This window comes from Capsicum annuum, chromosome 7 (assembly GCF_002878395.1).
Source record: "Capsicum annuum cultivar UCD-10X-F1 chromosome 7, UCD10Xv1.1, whole genome shotgun sequence".
Lineage (NCBI taxonomy): Eukaryota > Viridiplantae > Streptophyta > Magnoliopsida > Solanales > Solanaceae > Capsicum > Capsicum annuum.
Window position 1 is genome coordinate 200611127 of NC_061117.1, and position 13451 is coordinate 200624577.

A 13451-nucleotide genomic window follows, 5' to 3' on the forward strand; every position below is an offset into this window, starting at 1 on the left:
ATACCATACCACGGGAAACCACCATCCAAACTGGGTGTTAGAGGTACAATATCCTGAATGTTGTTACAAATTGTCCTTCATCTTGTATCAAAGTTTATTGTAAAATCCCATATTTTTGGGCTAGAATTCAAACCGTTGTTTTTATGTGTATAAATTTGAATTCAATTATTGCTATTAAAAAATAAGTGTCATGATCATTATCCTAGTGTAAAAAATGCTTTTGAGGGGAAGAATGTTCGTAGTAAACACTTAGAGTAAAGGAGAGTTAAGAACTTTCGTTATCGATCAAATTTTGGAATTTGATTCTACCAAGGTCAATTTGAACGTATATAACTTCTGAAATATGTTGAATTTTGAGGCTCCAGACATACCAAATTAAAGATAATTGAGTCCTTTTTCCAATGCATTCGATTTTGCCTTAATCCGATATCATAGCAAAAAGTTATGAGCATTTTCGTGATGGACCAGTGTAGATACGTGATGGCAACGCGGCATGGAGATTTTCTTCCGTGACGTGGTAATGCTTTAAATTCGGGCAATTTATGGTTTTATTTACTTGGGAGGAGGGATATTGAAGTCCTTTCACTTATAAATGATCCCTAAACTTGATATTATCCTATTTTCGTTAGTTTTCATGATACAACATTGATTATTTCACTCTAAAAAATCCTCTCTCTCAAATCTCTCTTACCAAGTCAAGACTAGGGTTCAAGGAGGTAGTTATCTAGGGCCCTAAGGTCAAATTTTCTTACATTTTCGTCGTTATCAAGGTATGTGGGACCATCCCAAATCTCATGAGCATAAATTTATTGTTTTAACAAGCTTTAAAAGTATATAATTACATATATGTAATAGGTTTTGAAAATTCTTTGAAAAAGCGTGCATCATAAACTTATGTTTAATGAAATTATGTAATTATTTGGGGGTGGGGGGTGGGGCAGTCATGAATTTGAATTACTGTCACGTGTACATATGTTATGAGTTTCGAAAAGTGAATTAAGGGTGTGATTTACAAAAAATTTCTCACACGATGAAATTTATTGTCTTAACGTGTTATGAATTGTGAAATGGGTTTGAGAGTACGAATTATAAGTCCCCATTTTTATCTTGAGATTTACGTATAACTAATGTTGGGGACTGCTTTATGAATGATTGTATATCTCGAGTCATAAATGCCTCTTTATCAATTATGCTTTGTTATTTCTTTTTTATGTTTTCAAAGAGGTGATTCTTATTCTAAAGACTCTTGTTTCCTAATGAAGAATTGCATGTGTTTTACGTAAGAATTGACCACCATATATTAAAGTCTTGAAAATAGAGTGGTTTTGATACAAGCCAAATTTCCTCCGGACCTTTGGATGAAATACGTATGATGCTTGAGGTGCTTGATGACTCCTTAGTGCTATTAAAAGATGTCACATGAATGAAGATTATCATTAGAGAGGGTCAAAGGACTTTGACGAGGTCGAAGGAGTACAAAATGGGGCTCGAAAGCCCTTGGAAGGGACATGCTCCCAAGGCGCTTTAGATCCTCATTTGATCCGCTCTACCATTTCAAGAGTGGGTCAAAACAGCCCCTAGTGGGTCTTTTCTTGCATTTTGGGTCACTTTTGGGCCTTAATATAATAAGCTTAGTCTTGGACTATAAATAGCTGATTTTAGGTCTTTCTTCCTTAGCTTGTTTTTTATTATGATGATGAATTCATGAAAATTCCATTGGGAGTGTTGAGTGCTTGGAAAAGCCAATGTTGAACTTTGTTTAGAAACCTAGGTTGTAAAGAAGATTCAATCCCCTTTGTGGTCACGTAAGAGCTAGGTGCTCATAGGTAATCAATAAGGAAGGTCTTTAGGTTTGATATACCCTTTGATTGCCCTTTTGTTATCTTCTTGTGTCTATCTTTCTATCATCTAGCCTTTTATCAATTTACTTCTCGTATTTTCAATTTCGTCGATTTATTAGTGTTTGTATTTTCTTATCGTCTTTGTAGATTACTGTCGTATCATTTGGTATCAGATCCGATCTTAGGATCGTTCCCACGATTCTAGTCTTGGGTTTGTTATCTTTAAAATCAACAAAAAAAAAGTTGTCAAATTGAAAATCACAAAAAAAGTTACTATTCATATTTTTTGTTCTTAAGTCAAATGTTGAGTTTTTTATTTTGTATTTTTCTTGTGTTTCTAGTATTAGATTTGTGTTCTCTAACACTATACGAGTCTATAAATCAAATTTGAGCCAAATCGGAGCTAATTTGAGTGTTTTATCCTGGTTAGAAACTTGGGTTGAAGAAGTTTGATACAAATTGAAAATCTGAAAATTTTGATTGTGAATTTGAACAAAATGATGTTTGGAATGTGTTTATAAGGTTTAAAAAAGCCTTGGTTCAAAATTTCATCGCATTTCGATCATTGGTTCAAGAGTTAAAGGATTTTGAAGTCTTAGTGTTCTTGAGGAAGATTCAAATCTTCATCGTTAATTCTTATTAAAAGGTGGTTTTTGATTCAAATGTAGGGAATAAAAGCGGTGAAATGGTGTTTTTACAAAGGCATCTAAGAAGATCCTAAGGATATCTCACAAGAAAGTATAAAGGGGGGCTATTGGAAGGGTAATTTTTGCCATACATAAAGGAAGGGGCGGGCCACTTGCTCTTCATCTGCGCCCAACCTGTGCCTAGGATGTGGCCACACCTAAAAAGCACCTCAAGGCAGTAAGGAAGGGCCAAGTTACGTCCAAGGTGCCTTGCACCTGCGTCCCAACTGCTGGAGCAGGCTACCCCAACGCAGACCATCAAAACTAATCGCAAATCACCTCCTTTGGGCATGAATCAACTCCAACAACCCAAATACAAGTTCTTCAACACTTTCCAACATTAATTAAACTTCTAAAACACATCTCAACACTCTAAAAACTCCATTTCTCAAGGTTTGATTCTTAGTTTCAATTTCTTGATTCCTAATCTCTTCTTCTGATTCTTAAACTACTCATCAACTAGTAATTCGTCTACTAAGTTGATCGTTTAGTTCTTGGGTTCGAATTCTTTCATTGTCCTATTTCTTTGTGTGATTTTCAAGTTTTAATTCGTTGTAACTTATTGTTTCAAGTCCGGTAAGTAGATTTTTTATTTCTTTGAGTCAATCAAACAAGAATCTACTCCGACCGCAAAGTAGAGACTGACACCTTATTTTCCATCGGAGTATAAGAAACTTTCAATATTCGCCGCTTCAATTGTGAGGATCACAAAGGCAAGTTCATACGAGTGTTTGTGGGGAGTTTTACTACTAATCTCGTTTGTTTATTTTGTAGGTACAAGGAGATATAAGGGGAACATGTCTTCGATAGCCTCATATGATTTTGACTACGACATAGGAAACTATGATTGTGGTGAAGAATGTTATAGCTACCAAAAGATGGAGATTATGGGGACTATGAATATAGCCATGATCAAGAGTTGAATGAAAATGAGGGTTACTATTCCGAAGGAGAATGTGAGATGAATTATGATCCTTGTTCTTATAGTGAGTATGGAGATAATGAAGAGCATTATGATGGTTCTTATAAAGAAGATGGGGCATATGAGGAGTATTACACTTCCCACTCCGATCCTAGAGGTGATGTAAGGTATAACTCGTTTATTTACAAATATAACGAGGATCATGGCGAGAATATACATGAGGATTCTGAAGATTCATATTCCTTACCTTGTAGTGCTTCTTATAAAGTAGAAGTGGTGTGAATAGTTATACTAGCTATAGTAGAGGTTGCTCTATGGGACTAAAGACATGTGCATCTCCAACGCCTAAGGATATTACAACTCAAGCTTTTTGTTCTAGTTCCCAAACATGTGGAAGTGGGAACCAAGGTAGAACTAGAAGGTATAGTAGGAGTCATTGTCTTCCTACTCTATCTATCTTTAAAGGAGAACAGGATCCTAGAGTTTAAATTAATTAGGAATGACAGTGTGAAAGAGTCTTCGAGGATTATGTTATGAGCGGAGTCGAACAAGTTACATATGCCCTTAACTACATTCAAGGTATGACCTTAGGATGGTGTACACTTGCAAGGAGTCCCACTAAAACATGGGGTACCTTGAAAGAGTTCTTGAGGTCAATCTATGTAACGAGGAGTTACCCAAAACTTTATAATAGTGATCCAAGAAGACAAATTTGTTCAAAATGGGTAGAGATTTTTGGAGTTTTGAGACGTGTTCTTATACTTGATGATTGGTTTCATGCAAACTACATAACTTATCTTATGGTTTATTATCTAGGTATACCTTGAGTGTCCAAGCGTTTCCCATACGTCTTGAAAGGCTATAGAGTCTTCAAGAGCGTAAAAGTTTCCTTCACTTGAGATGAGTACTTTGAGAAGGTGTGGTGTGACATAATTCCCTTGGAACGTGGACACTTATACTTGGGTGCCGTTTGGTTTGCACAATATAAGATTCCAAATTTGCTAAATTAGCCTCAAATTGTATTAGACCAATGGGGAAACCATCTTTTTCCTCCTACCCTTCCCAAATCTCAAGGCAATGTGGTCACTTACTCCAAGCCAAAAGAAATTTAGAGACAAAATATTGAGAGAAGTAAGAGAGTGCAAGGTGGCAACCTAAGAGAGGAAAAATAAGAGGTTGTGAGGAGTGAAGTGAGGGGGTTGCCACCAACTAGAGCTAATATTGTTTGTCCTTCTTTTAAAAAGGACATGTGTGTAGGTACCAATATTGCAAGCGGAAAATAACAAGTGCTAAAAGGGAAGATTCCCTTTGAATACTTGATGAGGGAAATCTTAATTGAATCCAAAGTTTGTAGAGGACCTTTACACCAAGGTAAAGTAGAATGTGCTCAAGAACTTCAAGGTGAAATAGCTAACTCTTACGCTCTTGTACATGAAAATGATGATTGTGTGGCTAGTACCCCTTTGAGTATGATTAGTAGCTTACCTTTACGTGAATCTATTAATTTTTTGCCTCTTTATGATGATGTACATATTGTGAGTGTGGATACACTAGATGTTCCTATTGATGATCGAGTTGACTCTTCTTGTAAGATCAATTTGTGTCCATCTAGTATTGAAGCCATTGTGTTGAATGATAGTACATCATCTTGTGTAAAGTTTGTTGATCAGCTTGCTTGTGAAACTAGTCCACCACTTGAGGATGTGTGTGATGTAATTAATGGACCTCAAGTGAGTGATGAACTTAAAAATATTGGTCAAGAAAATGGGAGTGACCTTTTGAGCTTGTCTTTTAGTGAAGATCCTAATGTTTGCTTGGCTCATAAGGATGATCATGTGTTTGAAACATCTTTGATACTTGATAATGGTCTTTTAGAGAATGGACTTGCATGTTCTACATTCTCATATTCATGGATAGATTCTTCTCTCTTTAAGAATAATATCTTGTTTGAGGATGATGAAATCACTCCTAGTGAATTACCTAGTGGTGTGGATAACATGGTTGAAATAGCTCATCTTGAGGGCTATATTCTATATGACAACCCACTATGGTGTGACAACTTTTCTCCCAAAAATAGAAATTTCTTCTTGAAAGATGAGAGTACTCTTAAGAAAAAAGAATATAAAGTCTTGAAAGGGAATGAACCATTGGGTGATGAATACTTTGATTTGATTGAATACTTGATAAACCAATTAGTGATTGTTCCTACAATAATACTTTTGGTTATAATCCTTTGTGTGACACACCACCCTTGTTTGATGATTATGAGGATGAATTGCTTATTTTTTTAAAGACTTAAGTAATAATCCCTTTGATGTTAGTGGTGGTATGTGTCTACATAAGGATTCTTCCATTGAAAGAGAAAGTATCAATTGTTTGGAAATTACTCGCAGTGATGATCTTGAGTCTAATAATGAATACATACATGAGGACACCTTAGTTGAAGTTGACTTGAGTGATACCTTTCTCTACTATTTATTTGCTTATAATGATTATCATTCTAAAGTGGAGAGTGTATCATTTAGTTTGGGTGAAGTCTTTGAGGAAAACGAGTGTTGTCTAGACCCGTGTCTATGGATGCTCTTTCCCTTTGACCTCAGTGCCAAATGTAGATATAGAGGTTTTGGTACACCTAACTTTTTGCTTGGTCTACATGAAAAGAAAAGTTTGAATGAGGATGTTGGTACCCTTCCCTATGATAGAAAGTCTTTCTTGGGGATTCATAATCCACTAGAGGGACCAACATTGTGCAAGGGAAAGGTCTCCAACAAAGAAGAGAGGTCTTTAAAGAAAGGGAGCAATGAGAGTATCTAAGAGAGTTCACCATTGTGCGTTTCCACTCTTGACCAAGGTTTAGCCACTTGTAGGCCAAGGAGAGAGTCTTATCTTGAGACTAATTTAGATGAATTCCATTTATGTAATACCCTTCTTCAATACGTGTGCAAAGATGATGCCTTTACACTTGATTTCTATTTATACTACCTCTTTGTTGATGATGATATCTATACTAGTCTTGGATTTGATTTATGTAGAGGTAGAGAACTTGCTGGTTGGTCCACTTGTTTGAGTGACAATGTTATGTGGATCTTGTGGACTTTAAATCCAATTGAGGCACCACTCTTGATGTGGTTTCTTAAAGAGGTAATGAATCAATTATATATTAAAGATCCTAAGGTGAAGGTTGCCTTACCTTTTGGATTTAGTGATGCTGTATTAAGGCTCCTAAGGTGAAGGTTGCCTTACCTTTTGAATTTAGTGATTCCATTATGACCTTTGTGGCTTCCTTACCTCTTGGTGATTCCCATAGCCAACTCCTTTGTGCATTTTTCAATAAGGTTCCATTGTTTACCACGAAGGATCCTTGGTTATATATTAAGTATGTGCAACCTTAGCATGATTCTATGATTATTTGTGCTAACTCTAACCCTCATGTCATGAGGATGTTGTATTTGTTTGTCCTTCCTTTGATTTTTCAAGGTTTGAATTCGAGGTCGAATTCTTTTCAAGAAGGAGAGAATGATCCAAGGCAAATTGCCTCCGGACCTTTACCCTCTATTTGGATGGTGGTTTCGCATGGTATGGTATGGTATAGTTATTAAGAGAACCATGTTTGTTTTGATTGTTTCTTAAAATATATGGTGTGGTTTAATCTCATGGTTTGGTAACCATGAAAACTCCCATTTTATGTAACCACCGATTTGGTGGTATCCCATGGTTTGCTTATTTTTTTTTCCAATTATGCCCTTATTTAGTATTATATAATCTTATTTTTCCTTTTACCTTATATTATTTAACTCCACCTCCTACTCCGACCCTCACCCCGACCAAACCTCCCACCCAATTTTTTTATTATTTTTTTAAAATATTTTAAAAATTTATTCTTACCCAACTCTCATCTCCAACCTACCCCACCACTTACTAGCCCCCCCCCCCCTCCCTTTTTAAATTTATTTTTTAAAACTTTCAAGAAAATTTTCTTACACCCCCCTCACCCCTACCACCCCCCCCCCCTCACGCACACACACAAAAATAAATAATTTTTTGATTATTTAAAAAAAAAAATTAAAACCTTTTTTTACCCCTACCCCTATTCCACCCCATACTCCACTACCCCCTCCCCAAATATTTCTTTAAAGAAACACCCTTTATCATATTCGTTTTGATTATTTTATGTTAAATATATACAAATTCTTTTAGAATCTTTTTTCTTTGTGTTACGAATACAAGAAAATAAGTAAGAAATAATTTATTTTCTTAAAATTTTTTTTTGGATTCCATTACCAAACACACCCGTAGCATACACAAAAAATGCATTCAAACTTTGTACTTATCGTTGTTGTCTCATCTCAAAACACCAAAAAAATGAAATTTGTTACAATAAAAAATAAATCCGATTATATTTATTTGATCTACTATTTTATTGACTTTGTTAGAATTTACATGAATTTAACAACTTAATATATCTACATGGTATATTTATGATAAAATAGTAGAAAGAATATCATTTTATTAGCAATTATTGATAAATTTAATATTTATAATAATTAAGAAAATTTTAGTAAACTTATCAGTTATAATACAATACCATACTGTCAAACTAAACAATAAAATTGTCATCAAATAACAGTGAATGATACAGTCTATCCAAACATTGTATTGTACTATACTGTACTATACTATACCATACCATACAGTACCATACATTATGAAACCATGACAAATCACCATCCAAACAAAGTGTTAAACGGGATACTTATGATGCTTGAGGTGCTTGATGACTCCTTAGTGCTATTAAAATATGCCATATGAATGAAAATTATCATTAAGGAGGGTCAAAGGACTTTGACGAGGTCCAAGGAGTGCAAAACGGGGCTCGAAAGCCCTTATAAGGGACATGCTCCCAAGGCACTTTGAATCTGCCTTTGATCCGCTCTAGCATTTCAAGAGCGGGTTAAAATAGCCCCTAGTGGGTCTTTCCTTGCATTTTGGGTCACTTTTGGGCCTTAATGTAATAAACTTAGTCTTGGACTATAAATAGATGATTTTAGATTTTTCTTCCTTAACTTGTTTTTTATTATGATGATGAATTCATGAAAACTCCATTGGGAGTGTTGAGTGCTTGGAAAAGCCAATGTTGAACTTTGTTTAGAAACATTGGTTGTAAGGTCGATCTAACTCCCTTTGCGGTCACCGTAAGAGTTAGGTACCGACTGATACTCATTAAGGGAGATTTTAGGATTTGATACATCTTTCGATTGCCCTTTCGGTATCAATTTCATGTCACCAAACAAAAGGGCAACCAAAGGATATATCAAACCCAAAGACCTCTCTTATTGATTATCTACGAGAACCTAGCTTTTGTGTTGTAAGGGATTGAATCTCCCTTACAACCGACGTTTCTAAACAAAGTTCAACATTGGCTTTTTCAAGCACTTAACACTCACAATGGAGTTTTCATGAATTCATCATCATAATAAAAAACAAGTTAAGGAAGAAAGACCTAAAATCATCTATTTATAATTCAAGACTAAGCTTATTACATTAAGGCCCAAAAGTGACCCAAAATGCAAGAAAAGACCCACTAGGGGCTGTTTTGACCCGCTCTTAAAATGCTAGAGCGGATCAAAGGCGGATCCAAAGAGCCTTGGGAGCATGTCCCTTCCAAGGACTTTCTAGCCCCGTTTTGCACTCCTTCGACCTCTTCAAAGTCCTTTGACCCTCCTTAATGATAATCTTTATCCATGTGGCACCTTTTAATAGCACTAAGGAGTCATCAAGCACCCCAAGCATTATATGTATCCGGTCTAAAGGTCCGGAGATAATTTGGCTTGTATTAGTTTTGCATAAGTTTCATATAATATTTAATATAAGAACTCTCTCACGTGATGTTTAAATATTTTGGATGGTCATTAACATGCTTTTAAGTAAGAAGGGCTGCAGATACAATGTGGTATCATATAAATGACTTGCAAGTCTGGATATGACGATACTTTGTTATGAAACATCCTTAATAGAATAAGAAATGAACATTATATAAGCGTGAACATTGTATTTTAGAGGTTAAAAATGGATACTAACAGAGATAGATGGTTACCTGAAGAAGGCATGAGTTTAGATAATGCATTGCTCAAAACCGTACTTGTTTTGCTGATACAGATTTATGATGTCTTGAAATATGGAATGTACGCTTGCTATGTGCTTTTGGCGTATCAGATAGTAGAAACTCCAGCCCTTGCGACAAACTTTGGTTGGGGGCTTGGCCGATGAATTAATGACGGACCCATATAACCCGTGGGTACTAAGTTGTAGGGCGTACTATCTAGCTCAGAAGTAAATTAAAGAGTTGATTTAATGTTTTACAAGAATAGTTGAGGCTCTTCCTATTCTTCCCATGTGTTTTCATTTACTTTATGCTAACTTGTTTTATGAAATGCTCTCACTTATGTTATACAATATATATATATATTATTTCTGAATTATTCCACATATTAATACTTTTTTGAGTATTGACCCCCTCACTACAGGTTTTGAGGCTCAGTCCTGGGGTCCAATTCAACAGTTAATTGTTCCCAGACTTTCAGAATTGGTGAGCCTCCTTTACATCAGAAGACATTCTATCTATATGTAGTCTTAGTCAGTTTCATGGTCCGGCTGAGGGCCTTGTCCCGATTAGTCAGACTAGTATTTTCAGTTCACTAGAGGCTTTGTAAACTGGTGTAGAATGGATTTGGGTTTTCTTATGGATTGATGTCCTGAATTATTAAATTTGGTTATGGGATGGTCATGTCATTTATCTTCCGCACTTTGATTTATGTATGAATTATGCTTATGATAATATGTTAAGGGGTCTCTTGGGCCTTCGTGGTTCGGGCTGCCTATTGAGGTCAGGGCCTCGACTCGGGTCGTGACACTTATCTATATCTATATCTATAATCTATATCTATAATATATTAAAAGGGTGGAGGGATTTATACATATTGTTTGAACTTTTTGCTCTTCATTAAAAGTATTTGATTTAGATAAAATTATTTTTTTACTATTTTTTGTAATATTTAAGAGTTGAAAATTAATTAAATATATATATAGTAAAACCTTTCCTTATTAGAAGTCTATCAGAACTAATGACAACTAATATTTTTTTCACTAGTTTAAGAATTCTAAATCAACTAAATGAAAATTTAAAAAATCTAAAAATAAATATAAAAGCATTAGAACAAGAAAAATTAAGAAATACCAAATTTTAAAAAGTTTTAAGTACCTAATAAGAATGTAATCAATGATTTTATAAAAAATTGACTTTAAATAAGAAAAGAATTTAAATATATAAGAAAATAGCCTTACCACAAGTATGTCAAATTGATTCGTCTCTCTAGGCCTCTAGTAGTAAGGGAAAGAGGTACTGCATGACAAACGTAAAAGTAATGATGTAAAATATATATATCCTTTCACTAAATATATGTTTATGATTACATTATTAAATTAAAGTGTGAAGAATATTTGAAAAGTGATTTAAACTTTTATATTTTATTAAAAAATCTCCACAATAAATAATGTCATTTAATTTTAAATAATCAAACGTACGACGTGCGATTAAACTAGCAAGCCTAAATTAAAGAGTTTTATTGTAATATCGCGCTTGTTCAGTGTATCATGTTTAAATTAAAACTTAGAAAATATATTTTAGTTCACCTCCCTAATAATGCCTTCAATACTTGCAAAAAATCTTTTAGCTATGATAAGTTTATTTATATTATTTTATAGAAGTTTTTATAATTTATTAATATTTTAATAGAAATGTAAGTTTAATTATGTCGAAAGATTATTATTGTATGAAGTATGTTTCATTCAAAATAATTTATTATTAATTGTGATATAATTAAAATTTTTATATATTTTACCACAAATTTATATAATACCGAATCATATAAATAATGGGATAAAATCCTTGTGTTGTTGCCACCATTACTTCCACTTGTAAGTAAAGTGATGGAGAAGTGCACAAAGTGTGCCGTCATTTAAGGTCGTCCATGTCAGTAGAAATGGTCAAACTTTGTTACCCCTCCGCCTAATAATACCTGTTCTTTAAAAGTAAATATTTAATAATAATTGCTATAATAATTGTTCAGTTGAAAATGTTAATAAATGATTTATTTATTTGAATTATTTCATCATTGATATTAAATATTAGTATTAATTAACTAAAGCATTTTTTAAAGCATAAAATTTAATATATTTAAAGCATGATATGATAAAATTATTAGTATTATTCAGAAAAATGATATAATATAATCACTGAACTTGCTTGAGATTTATAAAAGGACATGTTAACTTCAAGGACGATTTATTATCCCACAAAAATTACATACCCTTGTAAATAGATCATTTTGACTGAAAATTCTTATAACTTTTTGCTGCTGTAGACATCTAAAATTTGTGGGACTCTTCAAGAAGAATTCAAATTCCGTTAGAGTTTCAGGAGGCTACTTTACCCTAAATCTCGCCTATTTAAAGGGTAGCATATTCCCTTGAAGAGATATATCTTGAATATTCCATAAATTCATGGATATTCGTAAAAAGATCGGGATCTCCAATATCTCATAAAATTATGGGATATCTATAAAGAGATCATCCTACGTTCGAGAAATACACCACTAACGGCCCTCGAATTACGGAGAAAACTAAGAGAGAAGCAAGGAAGGAACAGATTTGTACCCGTATTCTTTATCAATGAAAAAATTTTGTTTCTTTATATTTTTATTTGTGGTTGAAGTTTATTTTTCATGAATTAAATTATGTTGCAAACAACTCCGATATCGGATTAAGGCGAAATCGAATGTGTTAAAAGAGGACTCAATTACCTTTGAGCTCCAAAAATCAATATATTTTAGAGGTTATACACATTTAAAGTTGACCCTTGTAGGATCGAATATCAAACCTCAATTGGTAACAATATGTAGTTCTCAACTCAACTTTGCTCTAATTGTTTCCTAGGAACATTTTTCACATCAAAAGCACTTTACACAGTAGGTAAATGATCACGACACTTATATATGATTAAAAATAATAATTTTTGGACCGATAAACATTTGATGAATGGTTAGAAGCTTAGCTAGAAATTTTTGGGGTATTACATTAAAGGACTAAAACTGGTAAACGTTTTCTCCAATTTACTCCATAAGTTTAATTTTATTTGGTCCATATTTACTTGATATATCACTCAAGAAAATTTTTATTATAGATGTATTTTGGTAAATTAACGCTATTAATAATGTTTTGAAACTCTAAATTTAATTATTAATACTTTATGTAGCTATTTAATACTAAGAGTTGAATATCTCCCAAAATATGGAGAGTTAGAGATTGAATTGACTATTTAGTTAAAGATCTAGGAATGTAGTTTTGAGCAAAATAAATGGCTAATTGATTCGCCTTTGATTCAAAGGGTTAAACGCATTTTACCCAGAGGCGAACCCACATGTATCAGTGGGGGTGTACGTGCACCCATTAAAGTCAAAAAAAATTATGTGTATATACCTTCAGAAATTGAGACATAGTTAATAGTGCACCCCAAGATGCATCGTAGTGCACCTAGGTGAGTTGGTTGAAGCCATCGCTTCCTTCCACACGATTAGGGATCAATTCCAGAGTTACACAATATTTTTGCTTTTATTTTCAAAACTTGGCTTCTTGCTAAATTTATAACATCAAAATTGCTGGATTGGGGATTCGAGCCACAACCATCCTGTAAAATGAATCATCCTTGACCATTGAGCTACCACAACCAATTATTTATTCAATACTGTTAAAAGTAAGCTTCATATTATAAGAAAGTAAAGTTATTAGCTTAGAACTTATATTTGTTCTATATTTTTTTTTTTCAGTATTGTTCACGTCTTTGGCGACCAATTGAATATGATAATATCCCTTAATCAATACTGAAATTTTTTCTAACGTCTTAAGATAATATTGTGCACCACAGTATGATCAAAAGCAATAAGCGTA